We start from the raw sequence: 23,503 nt of genomic DNA on the forward strand, positions 1-23,503 counted from the left end.
TCCATAATGGATCAGAAAATAGAGTTCTATAAGAATGATTCTGATTTTTGAGTTCATTTTAAACTCATGAGTTTGAAATGGCTAACCATTTGAAATAGAGAAATGAGAATAACTAATTAATAGATAGGATTCATGCTTATCAAACTCACACTTAATGTTATAGAAATCAAACTAACATGTCCATATAAAACTCACCCGCCATGATTAAAGGACTTATCACTTGTACTCTTTGTTGCTTGTCAGATCTTTGGGCTACATGGCAAGATGGAATCACATTAAAACGCTAATAAGGGTTTTCCAAATATGTAAAAAAATGGATGAAATCTAGTACCTATGTTCACAACCAAAATGGCTTGCAAAAGCGTTCATTAAGCGCCTTCAAGTGATCGCTCGGACCTTAATCATGCGCACCAAGCTATTGATCTTTGCATGGGGATATGCAATTTTGCACGTAGCTATGTTGGTCCATCTCAAACCCACCACTACCTAATCATGTTCACTGTTATAGTTGGCTACTAGGTACAAGCATGATGTCTTGCATTTACACGTGATTCGGTGCGCAGTCTATGTGCCAACAACGTCGTCGCTATGTATTGAAAAGAGAGATAAGAATGTTAACATTCTTGAAGAACTCTGTGAAGGTTTTATTGATCTAACGAAGGTGACGACACAACATATACCCATTGCAAATGCGCCTACAAGGAAAGATGTACCTCACCTACGTAGAAATATCGACCCTGAAGGACAAACTTCCCTTGAAGGACAATTATCTGCACGCAATGTACGACTTGGTACATTGGCAGCTAACCAATCATTTGCTCTTAAGCGTGGTAGGCCTGTCAGTTCAAAGGATTCAAAACCCCAGAATAGAAAACCAAGGCTTAGTGAAACAAGTGTGAATCCGACCATCGCCTACTCAGCCGTTGCAAAGCATGAAGTTATTCTAGACTACGTACACGTCCTTGAAGAGACCCATCCACTTCCGACAATCGTGAGATTTTGGTCCATTATGCTAGCTTGGATGAGTTTGGAATCGAAATGAGATGGTAGTCGACGATGTATTTGCATACACAGTAACTACTAATATCATGATGAGCAATGAAATTGTACCACGTTCTGTTGATCAATATTGACGTAGAACATATTGGTCCAGCTAGAAACAAGCAATCCAGGTCAAATTCAAATCACTTGCAAAATGCAAGGTGTTTGGGCCTCCTCCACATGTGAAGCTCATTGGCTAAATGGGTTTTCATAAGGAAGTGTAATGAGTAGAATGAAATAGTGTGATATAAGGCACACCTCGTAGATTGATGCTTCTCTTAATGCCTTGAGATTGCTTACGAAGAGACATGTTCCCCCATAATGGATTTTATAACATTCTACTACCTTATTACCTTGGCAATTTCCGGAAAAAAATAAAAATAAATAAATTAATTAATAATTATTTAGTTTATGGACGTGGTAACCGAAAGGACTTGCATTAATTGTACCAAATGGTTCTAGGCCACTAAACACCTCTTAATTAGGTTGAGGGGTGCACTCTACGGATTGAAACAATACAGGCAGATGTGGTATACCCATCTGAGTTAGCCTTTGATTAGTCAGGGTTATGTGAACAATGAACTATGTACATGTGTTTCTATTAAGAAGTCACATTCCAAATTTGCGATCGTTGTTGTTTATGTTGATGATATGAATCTCATAGAGACTCCTGAAAATCTTGAGAAAAATCTTGTGCAATTGAAGTCAGAATTTGAGATGAAAGATCTAGGGAAAAGTCGATACTATCTCGGCCTGGAGATTAAGCATTGTTTGGAATGTATTCTAGTTCATCAATCGACATACACTCATAAGGTGTTGTGTTATTTTAATGAGGATAAAGTAAAGCCTTCGAGCAGTCTTATGGTTGTTTGGATGCTAGATGCAAAACGAAATCATTGCCATCCTAGAGAGAATGAGGATGAGGATGAGGTTTCAGAGCTTGAAGTTCCATACATTAGTGCAATCGACACTTTATTGTACTTAGCTCAGTGCAATAGACAAGACATCTCCTTCGATATTAATCTTTTGGCAAGATATAGCAGCGCACGTACACACTGACACTTAATTGGTATTAACGACATCTACCATTACCTCAAAGGTATTACGGATTTAGGCTTGTTCTACCCCTATATGTCCTTGAGTATCACTACCCCTCGATCCTCGAGTGTCATTGTCCCTCAGTCCTTAAGTTAATTCTCCCTTGTTGGTTATGCTGATGTAGGTTACTTATCTAATCTGCACAAGGCACGTCCTCAAACGGGTTATGTATTTACGGTTACAAACACCACAATATCATGGAGGTCAACCAAGCAAACCTTTATTTCAACTTCTTCGAACCATGTTGAAATTCTCGCCTTACATGAAGGTACACTAAATGCTTCTGGCTGAAAACAGTTGTGGAGCATATACGAAGCATTTCAAACTTTCTTCCATCTTTGATTCCCTATACCGATTTACGAATATAACACATCATGTATCGACCAGATTAAGAAAGAATACATCAAAGGAGACAACACCAAGCATATTGCGCCGAAATTCTTCTTTTCACACTCGCAACAAGAGCCGTCAAAAGATTGAAGTCAAGCAAATTTGTTTCCAGGACAACCTAGCCGATCTCTTTACAAAGCCACTATCGAAGTCTACTTTTCAAAAGCTTGTTTAAGAAATTTGTATGTGTAAATTGTCTGATTTGAATTGCTTGTACTTCTCATTTGGAAGTTTTGTCAAATTCTGGAGAAGTATCCAAAAGTATACTCACTTGATATTAATGTACTCTTTCGTACGATGATAGGCATTTTTTCTACTGTGTTACATGACTAGGTTTGAACAAGATGTTGGAAATATGCCCTGAAAGTCAATCTTTGGAAGAAACCTTTCAGGACAATAAAAGGATGTATAGATGACTCTTATACATCAAATGGCAAAGATACTATTTAGGACTATCTCTATAAACGATATATGTCCTAAATAATGAATCCATGGACAATGAATCGATGGAAGAAGTAATCTAATGATGTTAGACTACAGAGACCTTCTTCACATAACCATCATGTCCAAAAAGGTTCCTGGTCATATGATTGTCAGAGGGACACTGACAATGCAAAGACCAGTACATACTATGTCCCCTTCAATTGGAAGGATGGAAAGTCTCATCTCATTCGTGTAGTGACACTAAGACAGGTATGTAGGTGCTCATTAAGGGAATGAGTTCACTGAACACAATCGAGCGAGAGTACTTGCATAGAGGTCTACTCACATGTCAAGCAAGTAACTCTAATGGTTGGAATAATGTAAGTAGTCCTTTGACCTGAGGCATCGTAGTTGTCTTGTGGTTAGGTCATTGATCTTTGATTATGTTAAAGTCACTCCATTCGCGGGTGTCCACGGCATAGTTGGGGTTAAGCCACTTAGCCATGGAGGCAAGTAAATGCGCAACAAGGGATTTCTAATCCTCGTTATGAGAGGAAGAATACTCTAAGATATGATTTGGGAATCTTCGGCCGAAGTATCGAGCGTAATAAAGGAAAGCGTTCCTATACGACTCAATTGAATCATATAACATGGAATAATCACATTAGGGGTTTGACATAATATATCCATACCCTAATAATGTGATTAAGAGTATTGTATTAGAGAATGATCGAATTACATTGTAATTCCAACTGAATAGGTTCTCCGAACAAATTCTACATTAGCTTGGGTAGCCATGAAATATGGTTAGATGTCACCATGGTCTAAAATATCCATAATATCCCGATATTTCCATCGAAATTTCCGTGTTTTTGGACTACTGATATTTTTTTGGACTACCGATATTTCCGATATCATCGATATTTTAGACCTTGCTAAGTCACTCATGTATCTTACCATGCAATGTATAAAGTGTAAAATATTGTACTAATTCATTATATATAAATGATTATGGTGTGTTTAAACTTCTTTCATTAATTACTACATATTTTCTACACTCACAATGTTTGCCAGCTCGCTATATAATCAACTTAAATCAGTTATATCTATCATGCAATGCATTTCCTTCCAATTTTTTGTGATAAACTAATAGATAATTGACTAAATAAACATCCGGCAAAGTTTCAATAAAAATTTCCAAGTTTTTCTTACAATTTACGTGGTTTTTATTCAATTTTTATCGATATCGATAATATTCCGATATTTCCATCGAAATTTCCGTGTTTTTGGACTACCGATATTTCCGATATCATCGATATTTAATACCTTGGATGTCACTCATGGCTTGTGAGTTCTTCTAGATGATTAAATGTAGTCGTGAAAGAAGAAGGTGAATTAAAAGTAAGTTTTAATTCACTAAGTGATTGGATTAAATATAATCAATTGGATTGGTGCCAATCACCTCACTGCCTTGCCAATTAGAACCTAAAATGATTGTACACCGATACACTCTTGTAGTGAGTAACTAATGGATGATGGAAATAATTAATTGGATTAATTAAGTGTTGTAATTAATTAGAAAGTCTAAAGAAATCATAAAAGCGATAAAAGATCGTTTTGGGCTTAAAGAAAAGTTCGGGTTAATATGGACCCATTAAGCCCAAACCCATTGGGCTTTTATTTAAGCATAGGATGACTTGAAATAATAAAAGCCCAAAGCCCAAACAACACTAAAGGGGGCCGGCCAAATAAAGGGAAAGGGAGAGAGAGAGGAAGTCAAGTTGTTGACTTGTTTCTTTGTATTATAAAAGGAACTTTATAGTGAAAAATTCATTAGGGTTTTGTGTGTTGTTTTTCACAAAAGGAAGAAAACATCTCTCTCTCTAAAACCACACAAGGCCGGCCACCATAAGGGAGATTTAGCTAATCATCTTCTCTCCCTTTTGGTTATTCCTCCATCCATCTCACTACACTAGTGGGTGTGGATCTTTAGAGGTCTTCTACTTTGGAGACTAAAGGAGAACCAAGGAGCACTCATTCTAACAAAGTGGAGGAGGCAAGGAGGGAGGCTAGGCTCAAGGAGTTCAAGGAACAAAGGGCTTGGAGGTGGTCCATCCTTGATCTAAAGTCTAGATCAAGAGGTATAAAACTAAACCTACACTTTGTTCTTCACTAAAATGTTTTGATGCATCTTATATAAACCTATGCATCTTGAAGGGGATTTGCATGACTATAGCTTTGATATTATGTGATAACATGCTTCCGTTGCTTTCGTATATAAATTTTGAATTGTATATGCATGCTAGTCACTAGAAATCCCACATAAATCTCATTTTTTTCCCTTCACAAGACACCCATCCTAGGTTGGTCATATCCTTGTATGCGTTTTACTTACGTCATGTAGGTGTTTAATTTTGGCTTAATGCAAGTTCTCATTTTTCTCTTTAGACTATGGGTTTTTATCCTACTTTGTATTTTACTATAGCGAGGTTTTATGAGTTCTACTACTTATGCATTTTTCTGTTTGTTTTGAAACTCACATTTTCTCATTGTGTCGACAACTTCATCAACTGCTTTTGCTTCATCGCTGAAAACCTGGTGCGACATTTTGTTTGAGTATTTACACACTAAAGGGGGAGTGTTGCAATCTTAATTTAGTTAAGAAAGTGATTGTGCAAATTCTTTTGGGATTCTATAGTATTTTTTAGATAGTGTCCTACTTAAGATGTATTACTTGAAAAACAAAGATTCTCCCTTACTACTATAAATAAAGGCACGATGGAGTGAGACAACACACAACTCAGAATTCACTAATTCTCTCTTCTTTCTCTTTTTGCCGCACCCTTTTTCTCCCCTCTATAACTCTTCAGTTAAATAAGCCTATAACATAATTTAATTTGTTGGAATCTCATTAGTTATACCTGACAAGATGGGCAACTATATAGAGTTGAGACAGTCATAAGTTTATATAATGGGTGACTTTGGATGCGGTCCTTATTTATCAACGTTCTTTGACTGAAACCTTGTTGGTTTTTAGTTTTTGACCAAAAGTCCCTGAAATTAATGCAATAATGCATTTCTACGTAGGTTATTATAATTTTAAATTAAAATTTGTGTTGCAATACTATTTATTTAGGAATCTGATCGTGTAATCCTATCATATTTGGTATATCCTTATGGGATTCTACCATATCTCTTAGACTAGATATTATCCTTTTAGAGTTGTAATCCTATTGGGATAAGGAATTTACCTTCAAAACTACTATAAATAAAAGCACAATGGGGTGAGATAACACACACATCACAATTACATATTTCTCTCTTTCTCTTTACTACTGCCACACCCCTTCTCTTTGTCCTTTATAATGATTCAATAAATTAGGCTTACAACACATTATCAACATGCTTCTGACTCTGAGCTAAAGAGAGTTTGATCTTCAATCAGGGGAGTATTACGTTTTAATCATTCTTTTTTATGATTAACTTATTATTTTATTGAATTGATCTACATGCTATTTATTCAATTTAATTTTTCTTTGCTGAATGTGATACAATGCATTGGAGATGCAATTCCAGCATTCTGAGAAAGATCTTCTACAAATTCAAAGGTTTTTGTTATTTTCTGCCAATTAGGTACGCTAAAATAAAGGAAGATATTTGAAATGACCATGAAGCATGAAAACATTCCTCATGATGCATGAACTCCTTACATTTACATTTACCTTCCGATATATATTGTATATGTTTCATATATTTATCAATATATATATATATATATATATATATATATATATATATATATATATATACACATTTCATGCATTACGCAATTGTTGCTATGTGGAATTTGTGAATCAAAGAATCGAAAGAAATTAGATGCAATAAGGGTTTTTCAAATGCTAGAGTAAAACAAAAAAATTAAAACCCTAGAGTCGAAAAAAATTTAAAAATATTAGTTTTTTTGTGGCTAAGCTACGACCTCCAGCCATGCGAAGCTGACGCCATGCAAACCTCGCCAAGCCTGAAGCTTATGTCAACGACAGGGCAGCCATCTGGGCTTACTACCCAAATTGGACTAGGCGTGCTACATGGGCTTTACACCCTCGGTCAATTCCAAAAGCCAGCAACCTTTAATGGGCTTCTCCTGGCTTGGCCAGCCTCAGAAGCCAACTTCGCTAGGCTTCTGTATTTTAGCCCAAAAATCGAAGCAAATAGCCCATGGGCTTCCTTCGCACCTCTGCCCAAAGCCAACAATTCGTTAGGCTTCCTACGCTTCTCAACCTACCATCCAGCAGCCATACACTGCAGCCCATACATTGCTGGGCTTTGCTCCCAACTATGCCCGCTGCTTTGCAACTTGATGGCTGATGCTGCTCCCCCTATCCCGAGCCCAAAGGCCTGCAGCTTGCTGCAGGGCAGTGAACTACTACAGCCAGCAATCACATTTTGGGTTGCGTAATTTTTTTCAACCCAATGCCATATTTTGGCATCCCCTCTTCTAAACCATACCAAAAAATTATAATTTTTGGGACGTTTTGGGCTAAAGCTAATTAAGCTATAATTCATTTGTCATTTGGCCCATCGCCAATCGAAGCTAATATGACCCGTATTTTCATTATTTTGCTTGCATGATCGACCCCGTATGATCCCGATCTATTGAATTAATTAAAAATGACCAATTGTTTATTAATCTGATAAGAAATCTAAAATTATCGGCCTGAATATCACTTCTTGCCTTTAACGATTCAATAATTTTTTTTTTCTTTGAACCGTTGACATCCTTTCATAGTCCTAAAGCACTCACACTTGAGTTCATGAAGCTACATAGATCCACTGCACTTAAACTAGTACGTTGTATTATGTGTTCTTGTAGGAACCTCCTTTTTATGAATTAAATTTTCACAACTAAATTGAACTTGTAGTTTCGAATTTAGTGCCTTTGAAACTCGAAGTTTTCATAAAATAATACACCCATGGAAACTCGAAGCTTTTCATGAAAACCATGTCATAGAACCTAAATGTTCTAACTTTGATGCTTATGGATATTTTATTTCTCATAGCACCAATCACAATCTTGTTCCCTTCATTCATTGGATTGTCGAACCGTCATAAGTTCATTTTTCCTGATTTGGACGTTTCTAACATAAACCACTTTATGTGGGTATAAGACTTGAACCTCCACTTCACTATCAAGAAGCTGAGAAACCATTGAAGCCAACAATGGCATGGAAGTGCTGAATAAACCTCTGCCATGATTTTCATTCGAAGACTTAGTCTGAAGCATTACAAATGAAAGTACCTCCCAGATGATGATTTCATGGCTCTTTATGCTCGCCCCTACGGACCGTTTAATCATGAAAGATATTGCCTAAAGCACACCATGATTACGTCCATGAATGAGTACAATTTTGAAGTTTATAACTTTGATTGAATTTTGACTGGAGAACACTTTTCTCATATTTCCATTTTTTCAAACTCACTCCCAAAGCAGCAGTATAGAAAGTTAAAGTTACCAAATTCTCGAATCTAATTACTACCACAAATGTGAGAGAAATGTATAGACCCAGCTTCAACTGGAGTCTATCGAATGGTGTAAACCCAGTTTGGCTAAAGTCTATCGAATAGCCTAACCTAATTTCGGCTGAGGACCCCAAAATATATTACTCTGCTTTAGCAAAGGCGTACTGAACAGTCTCTCCAGCTTTGGTAGGAACCTTTCGAAAATGTTTGTCTCTTTAACCCACTTTAAGGTTTGTTTTTACAACAATGTTGAATCAGGGCCTACCAAGGTGTGGCATCACGTCATAAATGTGATCCTTGGCACCTAAGACCTAAAACTTCAAGAATAAGGGATAGTATTCTCGAACCTCAACCCATCACAATCTACTTCCCTTTTGATGGAAGAAATCATTGGTTATGTATGAATTCGTGCCCTTACCAATCTCGTTGTCAATATGTGAGACTAATTTTACTCTACCGAACACCGTTAGAATAGTAGAATTTTGACATGAATGGCGTTTGTTGGCCAAATCCTCTTAGTAACTTTGGTTTACTTTGTAAACATATTTTCTATGTTATTGGATTCAAGTTTGGTGTTTGTTTTAGTTTCTGGATAATGTTATTGATATTGTCCTCGAATATGAGTTAATTGAATCATGTTTTTTAAAACATGTGACTGAATTCAATCAAACAGGTGATTAGGTACGAATATGGGAATGTTAGTTATCTGGATGATTGTGATACTACACACATTAACTTTATACGTAAATCACATCCCTAACAACGACTTCAAGTCTATCCAACCTGATTAAGAGCATTAACATGCTCCTCGTTGTATGAATGGTACTAAATTACCATTTAAAAGACCTTATATTCTCCCCATTCCAGACAAACGTCGTTGAGTTTTATGGATATTCGAGAGAAGAATGATCATGAATGAAACCACTGAAGAAAATAGAGTGGAATATCTTTGCACCACCTCTAGAATACAAAGCCCGAAGCTATATTTTGGGGCCAATAGGCTACCTCCCAATTGGGATACGCCACATGTGACTGCCCTAGAGCCTAGTGATTGTGTAGTTTACTTGCTTTGGCACAACCATTTGGGACACTTAGGTCGAACAATGATGCTACAACGTATCTACTTACCTGAAGTAGGGATCTTGTGCTTACAAGCACACTTTGCCAAGCTCACTCGTTAGGGAATTTGATTTTCTATACCATCCCTCGCAAGGATACAAAACTACCCTCAGGGAATATATGTGGATTAATCCAACCACAATGTGGACCATACAAATACTTTATGGTTTTGGTTGATGAATCGACAAACTGGTCACTTGTTTGTCCACATGCAATGCTGCTAAACCTCTTGGCCGATTTTAAGGGTTCACCATCCTAATTATCCCATAAAGTCTAGAAGACTGGATAATGCCAAAGAGTTTATACTGAAGGTCTTCAATAAGTATTGCATCTCTTTTGGGTTTAAAATTGGACATCGAATTCCCATGTTCACCCCAAAACAACCTCACAGAGTGATCATAAAGGGTAATTTAAATGATCGCCCGGCCCTTGGTGAACATGCCAAGCTTTTGATTTCTACCTAGGGCTATGCAATCTTATACGCAGCTATGATTGGTTCGCCTTGAGACCCATTGACACCCAACCTATTCAACGTTACAGTTGGTGACTGGGTACGAACCTGACGCTTCGTATTTACACATTTTGGGTGTGCATTCCATATGCCAAGTTACGCCGCCACAACATACCAATGTGGGTCCTCAAAAAAGGATGTGAATCTTTGTCAATTATGATTCTCCTTTACACTAACTCTCTTAGAGCCCTACAAGCAATCTCTTTACCGTTCATTTGCAGATTGTCACTTCAATAAGATAGTTTTCCCACCGTTAGGGGGAAATAGGAATGTCAACATTCCTGTAACGTCTATTTCACCGTTCTACAGGAACATCAACGTTTATGTAAAACGATTAAATAGACGTTATCCATTATGTCTCATCTGAATCCTAGTAATGCACAAGTGTGATAAGCAAGTACAACATATTCTAGCTTTCAAAATGTTGTTCCAAGCACATTCATCTGATCTAGCCAAAGTGATGAGATCATATACCAGCTACAAACATGCCTACAAGGATAGACGTACTTAACGGACATCGAGTCAACATCCTCAAATGGTATATCGCCTTTGTTGGATGGTCTGGTACATAAGTAGATAGCCAATCAATCTGTCTCGACCTAAAGCACAACAGATCACTTGGTTCATAGGATTCACTTCCCTATAAGAGGAAGATCACGACACAAAATGAATCTATACTTGATCGATGTCTCAATCATTTCCATCTCATTAGATTAATCTGGATTACTCCCAAGACTTAAAGTTCTTGGTCTAGTATATTAGTTTGGATGAGATAATGGAATTGGAATGAGATCATGATCAATGATGTTTTCACTTATATGGTAGCTACTGATATAAATGAAAAGCGACGATATCAAACCGTGTGTTCCATTCATTAATGACAACATAAAACTGATTGGCAACCGAAATCACAATCTAGGTTAAATTCCTTACCAAAGTGTGTTTGGACTTGTAGTTCATACACTTCCCAAGGTAACCCTGTTGTGTTGCAGGTGAGAAAGGAAGCATAATGAAATGAATGAAATAGTGTGATATGATGCATGCCTTACGGCACAAGGTTTCTCTCAAACGCCCTGTGATTGATTACAACATTATGAAATGTGGTTGGTGTTTCTCAACTCGTTTGAGGTGTTCCCTTACGGATTGAAGCAATCCAATGGATGTGGTATACCCGTCTAAGTGATTATTTGATCATTTAGGGATATGAATTATGCTTTGCGTGTTAAACTATGAAGTCTTATTTTGAATTACTAGGGTTGTAGTTTATGTCGTTGACATGAATCTCACTAAGACGCTAGAATAGCTTGAGAAAATTGCCTTGCACCTGAATACGGAATTTGAGATGAAGGATCTTAGGAAAACTTGTTTATGCCTTGACCTAAAGTCCAAGCGTTGTTCTGATGTTACTTCGGTCTACCAGTCGAACTACACCCCGGAGGTGTTACATTTGAGTATACATATGATCTTTCATATGCTATATGCAAATGAGACCCTTAAAGAGGTTATGGAATCCAAAATTCCATATCTGAGTTTAACTTTGTGCTTTGTTGTACTTAGCTCATTGTGTTAGACAGAACATTTCATTCCCTTTTGATCTATTGGTAAAGATGCAGGACCGGACCTGTATGCAGCCACTGAATTAGTATTAAAGACATTTTTCCGCTACCCTGAAATATACTATGGATTTGGGCTAAATCCAATGCATCCCGAGCGGATCCAATCCCCTTGATCCTTAGAATGATATATGCCTTGTTTATTATGCTGACGCTGGTAACTTATCAAACCTATACAAGGCATATCATCAAATGGTTATGTCTTTACCGTTAGGGATATTACAATATCTTTGAGGTCCACAATATGATATGATCTTAGTTACAAAATCTTCGAATCATTCCAAGACTCACCTCACTTTACTAGGCCACACGTGAGAATGGTTGAAAGCTCTTGTTGTTTTCATCCATCATTAAGTCTTGACGATGATCCATGAATATTATGCCACATGTATTCACCAAACCAAGACATGATACATCAACGAATTCAACGCCAAGTCATATTGCCCCTACATCACATCAGCAGAGCATCAGGAGATTGAAGTCATGCAAGCTGATCCCAGACAACCTTACCGAACTCTTCACAACATCACTGCCGAAGTCAACCTATTAGAAGTTTGTCCAAGGAATTGGTATACCTAATTATTCATATGCCATGCTTGTAGTTCTCCTTTTGAAGTTTTGTCAAACTCAGGGAAGTATCCAGAAGTATACTTACTTGACCTTAATGTACTCTTCTTCCCTACAATTATGAGCATTTTTTCCACTGAGTTTTTGCTACCTGACTAGGTTTTGACGAGGCACCCAACCTGGGTTGGTCATACCCTTTTGAGCTATTCTCCTTGCGTCTAGAAGATGTATAGTTTGCCTTAATGTAACTTCTCACTTTTCTCCTTAGTTTATGGGATTTTCTCCCACCCTGGGTTTTACCATATCGAGGTTTTGTGAGTTTTACCTTTTATGCATTCTTTCGTTAATCTAAGACTCACATTCGCTCATTGTGCTGACGACTTCATCAATTGTACTCACCATCACTGAAGACATAATGCGCCATTTGCTTGAGTATTTACACATTCAAGTGGGAGTGTTGCAGTACTATTTATTTAGGAATGTTATCGTGTAAATCCTATCATATCTAGTATATCCTTATGGAATTCTACCATATCTCTTAAACTAAAAATCATCCTTTTAGAGTTGTAATCCTATTGGGGTAAGGAATTTATCTTCCCTACTACTACAAATAAAGGCACAATGGGATGAAATAACACACACCTCACAATTACACATCTCTCTCTTTCTCTCTATTGATATCACACCCCCTCTCTCTATCCTTTATAATGATTCAATAAATTAGGCCTAAAACAATTTGATATTTATAATTACTTATATTAGTAAGATTTTAAATAAAATCCATGATTTGTGAGATTGAAAATATTAAAAAATAAATTATACTTATATCAAAAATTATAATTCACCTTAATCACATGATTTGCCATTAAGATAAGTTATATTTAATTAAAACCCAAGTTTTGTCAACAAATTCGACTCCACATTGTTCACAAAATCTCGGGTCTTTTTTTTTCATCTCCAATTACTCAATAATTTCCACATGCACAAATCCCACTTTTTATAGGCCCAAAAATTCTTTCACAAAATAATCCATGGACGTTGATAAGATCCTTAGCAGCACCTTAGGGGATGGCATAGCCTTAAATAAAGTTAAAGGTGAGGTTCAAACGAGGAAAGGCTTACGGTGGATACCTAGGTACCCAAAGACGAGGAAGGGCGTATTAAGCGACGAAATGCTTCAGGGAGTTGAACATAAGCGTAGATCAAGAGATTCCAAAATACCTTAACCATTCGAACTGCTGCTTAATCCATGGGCAAGCAAAAGACAACAGAGGATAGACTATACTGGTAATAGGTAAATCCTTTGCTTTGTATGTAAACAGTCTCGATATATAAGGGATAAAGGCCAATTGCAAGCCTACTTGGGTATTGAGCATTTGATCATGATCAATTTCGTAAGCCTACTTGGGTATTGAACATTTATCTGTGAATTCCTTGCAATGGTTAGTTGTTGCAACTGTGAAAAAGGGAATCCATTTCTTACATAGAATCATTCATATATGTGTGGATATGGATAACATATCGATTTTTTTTATATGGATCCATTTGATTCGTTTGATTCGTGCTCGAGCTAGATAATGAAAAATAATCATGTTCGGTACGTCTAAGTTAGACTTGGGGATGGAAGTCTTCTTTCGTTTCTCGACGGTGAAGTAAGACTAAGCTCATGAGCTTATTATCCTATGTCGGAACAAGTTGATAGGATCCCCTTTTTTATGTTCCCATGTCCCTCCTATGTGGCAACGTGGGGGCGTTAAAAAGGAAAGAGAGGGATGACGTTTCTCTCGCTTTTGGCATATTGGGCCCCCCGCAAGAGACCCGCACGTTTTACATACAAAAAGTGGTACATTTTATACAAAAAAATGTGGTACGTTTAATATTTAAAAAAAGGGTACATTTTATATAAAAAATGAATGGGTACATTTATAAATAAAAAAAAACATGGGTACATTTTAGATAAAAAAAAAATAAATAGGTCTTACATTAAACAAAAGGGGTACATTTTACATAAAAATGGTACTTACAAAAAAAAAAAAAAAATTGGTACATTTTACAAATAACAAAGTGGTAAATTTTAAAGGACAAATGGGTACATTATTAATAAATTATTGGTACAAATAAAAGTTTGAAAAATATGGACACAAAAAGAAATTGATATATGGGTACAAACTAAAACTGAAAAGAAAATTGGTACATTTTAAAACAAGGGTTGCAAATTAAATGGGTACAAACTAAAAAGAAAAATATATGATACATAATGTAGCCATAAATATAAAAAAAAAATATATATATATATATATATCAAATGTAACGTTTCTAACACTAAATGTGTTTGTACCATACTTGACTAATCCCGAAACTACTGAGCACCGGTCAACGTTATACCATCAAGGACCCATAAGAGTTTCCCTTCAACCAGAAGGCCAATCACAATGCGACACGTGTCGACATCAGAAGCCAATCACAGCGCGACATGTGTCAACATCAGAAGCCAATCACAACACGACACGTGTCAATATTAGAACAAAACTAGAAACTCTCTTCTATAAATAGGGATCATTCTCTCACAATAATCTCTAATGTCATTTTGTACTAAACTATTCACTAGAACTCAGAAAATGAGAGCTTGAACCTATGTATTTGTGTAAACCCTTCACAATTAATGAGAACTCCTCTACTCCGTGGACGTAGCCGATCTGGGTGAACCACGTACATCTTGTGTTTGCTTCCCTGTCCCTATTCATTTACGTACTTATCTTCACTAGTGATCGAAGCAACCAAGCGAAGGTCACAAACCTGACACTTTCTGTTGTACCAAAGTCCTCGCTGATTTTGTGCATCAACAAAATGAATATATTTAGAAATAAAATTTAATCATCTTGACATGTAAAATATTTTATTATTGAAATAATTAATGACGTTTATTAAAACCAACGGACCTTGATAAAAATTTGAAAAGGAATAAGGTTCCAATCAATGGAGTTGAAAAAGGGGAATGAGAACCTAATTGACTAATAAATAAAGGGAACTTTAATGAAAAGATCCCGGTACTGTTCACTTTAACGAAAATCTATATTTTTACACTAAAAAGTCAATCATGGTACTATTCATTTTACCTTTTATTTTGTCCTTATCGTTAAAACTCAAAATTTTCAAACCCTTTTCCTTAGTTTTCCTATAAATAAAGGGATAAATTATATTACACACTCTTAAATTTGGATCCAATTGCAACTTCATACATCATTTTTAAAACCTTGCAATGTCATACACAAACTTACGATTTAATTTCATTGTCATACATTTGTTAATGGTTATGTGAAACTTACGATTTAGTTTCAATGTCAGTTGTATCAAACTTAAACAACTAGGACAATAGTGTTATCTTCTTTATATATAAAGCCAACAATCCTTTTTAGGGTCACAAGCTTCACCAAATGAAGAGACATAAATGCCCCTCAAACAAAAAACTTCAAAAGTATCCCAAAATAATGCATCAAATGTGGCAAGTGTATTTTCGTCATTTTAACAGTGTTTTTTTTAATAATTATTTTTTTTGTACAATTTTTTTTATTATAATTAGTACCTAATAATAGGCTAGCAATAATGTGATTCAATTAGTTGTTCGTTAAATATTATTTTCTCTATTCTTAAACACATTCAAAGCATCTTAAGAGACGTGTCATGCCGGTTATAAAAAAGTTATTTCGCACACTCATAATAATGTGATTAAATTAGTTGTCAAATGATTGATTTTTTTTTAAACAAACAATATTATCTACACTAAGTGGGAGAATGTGGGTTTCGTTTCACAATGAGCTAGCAATAATGTAATTCAATCAATTGTTTATTAAATATTATTTTCTATATTCTTAATGTAAATTCAATAGAGACTGATTTTATTATGTGAATTTAACTGCTTTGATTGGTTTATGAAGGATTTTTTCTAGCATAATCTAAGATTATTCATTTACTTCAAATATTTGACTTTCCTTTTGTCAATTTAAGCATATAAATACATTTAAAATATGTAAGTCACGCCTAACCATGGTCTAAAATATCCATAATATCCCGATATTTCCATCGAAATTTTCGTGTTTTTGAACTACCGATATTTTTTTTTAATCGATATTTCCGATATCATCGATATTTTAGACCTTGCTAAGTCACTCATGTATCTTACCATGCAATATATAATGTCACAGCCCGTCCCGGGATTTTATTCATCGAGGACGTGATATGACGGAATTACCCTTAGCGGGTACTAAGGTATGTGTGTGTGACATATAATTGGTTTAAAACATACATTCCTAAATTCTTGGAAATGAATTAAGTTTGATTTAATAAAGTGATATGTATGTTTGTGTGGCTAGGGTTGTGAGTTGGACTTATTTTTTTGGATGGACCACACAACACACACTCGGGACAACCTTTTTCCTTCCCTCTTCCCCGTGCTCTCTCTCTCTCCTCTCCGTTCAGTCTCTCTCTCTCCTCTCCTTTCGGCAATGGGTACATCAGGGGAGATCAACTTAGTGCTCGATCATGTTACAACACTTCAGTCAAACAACAACACCTGCCTGTCCCCAAGGAGACTCTCTTTATACATAACCAAGTCGTAAAGACCAGTCCAGATGAATCCAACTCGGGTCTTCAGGATGGCAACAGTCAACCCGACGACCCTCGAGATGACTCATTCACCCAGCAAGCACAACCAGCTGAAGAGTTAGAGAAGGTCTCTATCTCCAAAGACCATCCAGACCGCATGGTGAATATTGGCACCACTTTGTCACCACCCCTTCGGTTGTCGCTGATCTCCTTTTTGCAAGAGAACGCCGAGGTCTTCGCTTGGTCATATAAAGATATGCCGGGCATCTCTCCCGATATCATCTGTCACCACTTGAGTATTGATCCCAAGACCAAACCAGTAAAACAGAAGCGAAGATCTTATGATGTTGAACGATACGAGGCGATGAAAGCAGAAGTTGAAAAACTCAAGGACATAGGCTTCGTCCGTGAAGTCAATTACCCAACATGGGTAGCAAATGTTGTCCTTGTTAAGAAAAATCCGACCAAGGAAAGTCTCCTGCTTCAAAAGGTCTTGTGGAGAATGTGTGTCGACTACACCGACCTAAACAAAGGATGCCCGAAGGATAGTTTCCCCCTTCCTCTCATTGATAGACTTATAGACTCTACGGCAGGGTGTGAGCTCTTGAGCTTCATGGACGCTTATTCAGGATACAACCAAATCCTCATAAACCCCTCAGACCAAGAACACACGGCCTTCACTACTGACAGGGGACTATATTGCTATAAAGTCATGCCTTTCGGCCTAAAGAATGCAGGAGCAACTTATCAGAGACTGGTCAATTCAATGTTCGCCGAACAAATTGGGAAGAGCATGGAAGTTTACGTTGATGATATGCTAGTCAAAAGCCAACATGCTGACCAACACATCACCAACCTATCTGAAACTTTCACCATTCTAAAGAGGTATCGAATGAGGTTGAACCCCAACAAATGTGCCTTCGGCGTGGGCTCTGGCAAATTCTTAGGCTTCATGATTAGCCAACGAGGCATTGAAGCTAACCCTGAAAAGATCAAAGCAATCCTCGACATGAAAGAGCCAATAACTTCAAAAGACATCCAAAGCCTTACTGGCAAGGTGGCAGCCTTAACCAGATTCATCTCTAAGGCCACAGACAGATGTGCTCCTTTCTTCAAAGCACTCAAAGGAAATAAGAAGTACATTACATGGACGGAGGAATGTGCCAAGGCATTCAGGTACCTTAAAGAGTACATGAGTAAAGCCCCTCTGCTCTCCAAACCAGAAGTTGGTGACACTCTCATCATCTATCTATCGGTTTCGGCTTCAGCAGTCAGTTCTGTTCTTATTCGAATGGACAGTGGTGTCGAACGGCCCGTCTACTACGCTAGCAAGGCCCTACAAGATGCGGAGACACGATACTCCAACATTGAGAAATTAGCTCTAGCATTGGTCATGTCTGCTCGGAAACTTCGCCCTTATTTCCAAGCACACGCCATCATCGTGCTTACCAATCACCCTCTTCGACAGATACTCCAGAGTCCTGACACGTCTGGACGAATGATCAAATGGGCGATAGCATTGGGTGAGTTTGACATCTCCTACCAACCAAAACCAGCCGAAAAAGGTCAAGCAGTAGCAGATTTCATCGCCGACTTCACATATCCTGTTGACATTGCTTCTACACCTGAAGCAGTAGCTTCATTACCATCGGAAGCTCAGAAAGTAGAATCAACGACCCCAGCATGGAGTCTGTATGTTGATGGCTCATCCAACCAACAGGGCTGCGGAGCAGGATTAGTCCTCACTACCCCCGACAAAGTGGCGATGGAATACGCTATTCGTTTCAAATTCAAGGCATCGAACAACGAGGCCGAATACAAAGCCCTTCTAGCAGGCTTACGTTTGGCCAAACACCTTGGGGTTAAACGAATTGATATCTTCAGTGACTCCCAATTAGTGGTCAACCAAGTCACAAACAACTTTGATGCTAAGGATAGCTCCATGGCAGCATATCTTGCGCAAACGCGACTTTTGCTCAAGCACTTCCACTACCAGATCACCCAAGTTCCTCGAGCGGCAAACAGTCATGCAGACGCTTTGGCTCGCCTCGCCTCGGCAGTGGAAGACAAGATTGGGAGAAAAATTCATGTCGAATTGTTGGCAGAACTAAGCACCATGGTCGCGGAGGTGTGCAATTTACAACAAAAAGATAGTTGGATCACCCCAATTTATAAATTCCTTGCTCATGGCACCCTCCCAATTGACAAAGTCCAAGCTAAGCAGATTCGATACAAGTCTGCCCGCTACCTGATCATTAATGACCAACTCTACAAGTGCGGTTTCACCCTGCCATACCTAAGATGCCTTACACCTGCGGAGGCGGAAATTGTCCTTCGGGAAATACATGAAGGAGTCTGCGGAGATCATGCTGGGTCTCGATCCCTAGCACACAAGACTTTTCTCCAAGGATACTATTGGCCAACACTCCACCAAGATGCCATCAGAATATCTCGCTCATGTGATAAGTGTCAACGCTACGCAACTATCCCTCACTCCCCTCCCGAGCCGCTCACTCCTATGATCAGCCCTTGGCCCTTCGCCCAATGGGGACTTGATTTGATCGGCCCAATGCCTGCAGGGAAAGGCAAGGTCCGCTATGCAATCGTTGCAGTTGACTACTTCACAAAGTGGGCTGAAGTAGAACCCTTGGCAACCATTACTGAGGGAAAAATAGAAGACTTCGTATGGAAGAACATCCTCTGCAGATTCGGCATTCCCAATGCGATAGTCACGGACAATGGGCGGCAGTTCGACAACAAGAAGTTCAAGATGTTCTGCTCTAAGTTCAACATCAACTTATGTTTTGCCTCTCCAGCCCATCCCCAGTCTAACGGACAAGTCGAGGCCGTTAACAAAATAATCAAGCGCACTCTGAAAACTAGCTTGGACAAAGCTAAAGGTTGTTGGCCAGAATTCGTACCCCAAGTCCTTTGGTCATACCGCACTTCATATCGGACTTCCACAGGAGAAACTCCATTCTCACTTGCTTTTGGTACAGAAGCAGTTGTCCCAGTTGAGCTTGAGCAAGCAACATACCGAATCCAAAACTACATACAGAGTGAGAACGACAAGCAACTCACCCTCAACCTGGATCTAGTCGAGGAACACAGAAATCAGGCTCACCTGAGGAATGTCGCCTACAAGCAGCGCATCTCCAACTACTACGACTCAAGGGTCAAACCTCGCTCTTTCAAAGTGGGAGACTGGGTACTGAAGAAAAGATTACTCTGTGATAAAGTCCCGAGTGAAGGAACACTCAGTCCTAACTGGGACGGACCGTTCGAGGTCGTCGGCATCAGCCGCCCTGGCTCCTACAAGCTCAGAAACTCCGACGGCAAGACCCTTGGCCATCCATGGAATGCTGACCACTTGAAGTACTATTACAAATAGACTCACATTGTACAAGTGTTAAGCTACAGCCGTTCGGCATCCTATGTAACAAAGACCATTTGGTATGAATTCAATAAAGAGGTGATTTAGCCAACTCGGCCATAAACTCTTTTCCATTCTGAGCAATGAAACACTCAAGTGTTGAAGCTTCAACGCAAATGTTTCCAATACAAAACAAAATCTAAGTATGTGTCAACAAGACTATACAAATGATCTACATCATACATTCCAACACATTCATACATAAACATCATACATTCAAACACATTCATACATAAACATCATACATTCCAACACATTCATACATAAACATCATACATTCCAATACATTCATACATAAACATCATACATTCCAACACATTCATGCATAAACATCATACATTCCAACACATCCATACATAAGCCAACTGTGCTTCGAAAGGGTTCAACACACTTTGTGTCATTCGACATTTGCCACAATGTGCCTCGACACCTTGCCCTTATTCTCACCAACTAGGTGATGAAGGAACTCACCTTCGTACCACCAACTAGGTGATGAAATGTACAACCCGTACTCTAATATTATTTGGAAACTTGCCACCCTTATCACCAATCAGGTGAAGAAGGAACTCATCTTCATGCCACCAACCAGGTGATGAAATGTACAACGCGTACTTTCCTTCATGCCACCAACCAGGTGATGAAATGTACAACCCGTACTTTCCTTCATGTCACCAACCAGGTGATGAAATATGATGAAAGGTGATTAAGGAATTCACATTCGTACCACCAACCAAGTGATGAAAGCAACCTACCATTCATTCCATTAACCAGAAGACGAGTGGTACAACTTGTACATGTGAACTCCTAGCATTCACAAATAATCAAAAACCATCAAGCTTTACAACTCAACTAGGGGAGCACTTATGCCTAACAAGAGCTATAATCACCAACAAAGTCTTATTGCAAGCCAACAATGGCTTCAATGCATGGTATACGAAGATCAAGCTCTTCAGCCCTCTTGCATCTGCTTCAGACATTTCTCCTCTGTAACAATGCAAACACTACAACTCATAGAAAGCTTCAAACGCTCTTGATCAAGACTGTTCGAAGCAAATTCAATTTATATGGTTCATCCAAACCTTCGACTACTACAAGATGTGGCTTGCATCACAATCTCTCATTTAACAGTATGGAAGCAAAATTTGTATACGGTGTCTCTCCCACATTTTCAAATTTCTAGTTTTCCCAAAAAAAAAAAAAAAAAAAAAAAAAAAAAAAAGAAGAGGAAATTGGAAATTGGGAAATTCAACAAAGCTTCATCAATGGAACACAACTACAATCCTCAAAAGCTTTGCACTATCTTCATCAAGATAGTGTGAAGCAAAATCAATTTATGGTGCCAACAAAAGCTTCATCAATGGAGGACAAATATTAATCTCAAAAGCTTTGCACTATCTTCATCAAGATAGTGTGAAGCAAAATCAATTTATGGTGCCAACAAAAGCTTCATCAATGGAGGACAAATATCAATCTCAAAAGCTTCGCACTATGTTCATCAAGATAGTGCGAAGCACAATCAATTTATGGTGCCAACAAAAACTTCATCAATAGAGGACAAGTATCAATCTCCAAAGCTTCGCACTATGTTCATCAAGATAGTGCGAAGCACAATCAATTTATGGTGCCAACAAAAGCTTCATCAATGGAGGACAAGTATCAATCTCCAAAGCTTCGCACTATGTTCATCAAGATAGTGCGAAGCACAATCAATTTATGGTGCCAACAAAAGCTTCACCTATAAAGCTTCAACCCTAAAGCTTCACCTATAAAGCTTCAACCCCAAAGCTTCACCTATAAAGATTCAACACAAAGCTTCACCTATAAAGTTTCAACCCCAAAGCTTCACCTATAAAGCTTCAACACAAAGCTTCACCTATAAAGCTTCAACACCAAAGCTTCACCTATAAAGCTTCAAACACAAAGCTTCACCTATCAAGCTTCAACCCCAAAGCTTCACCTATAAAGCTTCAAACACAAAGCTTCACCTATAAAGCTTCAACACCAAAGCTTCACCTATAAAGCTTCACCTATCAAGCTTCAACCCCAAAGCTTCACCTACAATACAAAATTTCAACACCAAAACATATAAAAGCTTCACACACTCTTCATCAAGATAGTGTGAAGCAAAATCAATTCATGATGCCCAACAAAGTATCAACACCAAAACTTCACATACAATACCAAATTTCAACACCAAAACACATAAAAGCTTCACACACTCTTCATCAAGATAGTGCGAAGCTAATTCCAGTGGAGCTGAATCTTGGACATCTTATAGTTCTTGAGCAGATGAACAACTTTCACGAAGGAAATTTTTCTATTTGAGCGACGGAAGTTAGAGTGTTGAAGCTCCAAACATGACGGTCAGATTTCTGCAAGCTTCAAAGATGCTGCGGTGTTTCGAAAATCTAGAAATATTCAACCGTTAGTTTGTTCTGAATTTTTGATATGTTATGGAAGAGATGATGAGGAACAACTTCGATGAAGAAAGTATGTTGATCTGAACAAGAGAAAATGGAGTTTCGAAGCTCACAACAAGTCTGACGGGTTAACAGAAAATTGATGAACAGTTACTCATCATACTTGAATTTCTGAAGTTGTACTACTCCAATGGATCTCAAATTTGGATATGTTGTAGTTCACAAGATAAGGAACAACTTTCATGAAGACGACTTTGCAATCTGAGCTATAGAGAATGGTGTTATCTTGCATCCACTCAGGCTGATTAGTGGAAACGAAAAGCAATTCCACCAAAGAAAAGATGAAAAAGAGAGAAAAGCTACTAATTGCACTTGATCTTGTCTAGTCAATAGCATGCAGCATCAAACACACAAAAGTTGGAAATATTTTTATATAAAGCATATACGAATGTGTGACATCGAAACAAGGATTCGTTACTTTGACAAATTAGTAACAAGCGAGACACCTCATTCGGCAACTCTCTTCGCCTGAAGACTTAGGGGACTCCCACCATATGCTACTGCACCTTGATACTCAACAGTCTCACAACCACTCAGTGACTTGGATTTTTCAAGTCTTCAACCGAGAAGTTTTCCTCACTCGGGAAATTAAGGGAACACTACCTCAAACTACACGCTTCACTCACAAAGCTTCAACAATATAGGTTTCAACAAAAGAAAAAATTCAAAGAACTTTCTGAAGAAGGCATTGGTGTATTTAACACAA

The sequence above is a fragment of the Malus sylvestris genome, chromosome 16 (assembly GCF_916048215.2).
Source record: "Malus sylvestris chromosome 16, drMalSylv7.2, whole genome shotgun sequence".
Classification (NCBI taxonomy): domain Eukaryota; kingdom Viridiplantae; phylum Streptophyta; class Magnoliopsida; order Rosales; family Rosaceae; genus Malus; species Malus sylvestris.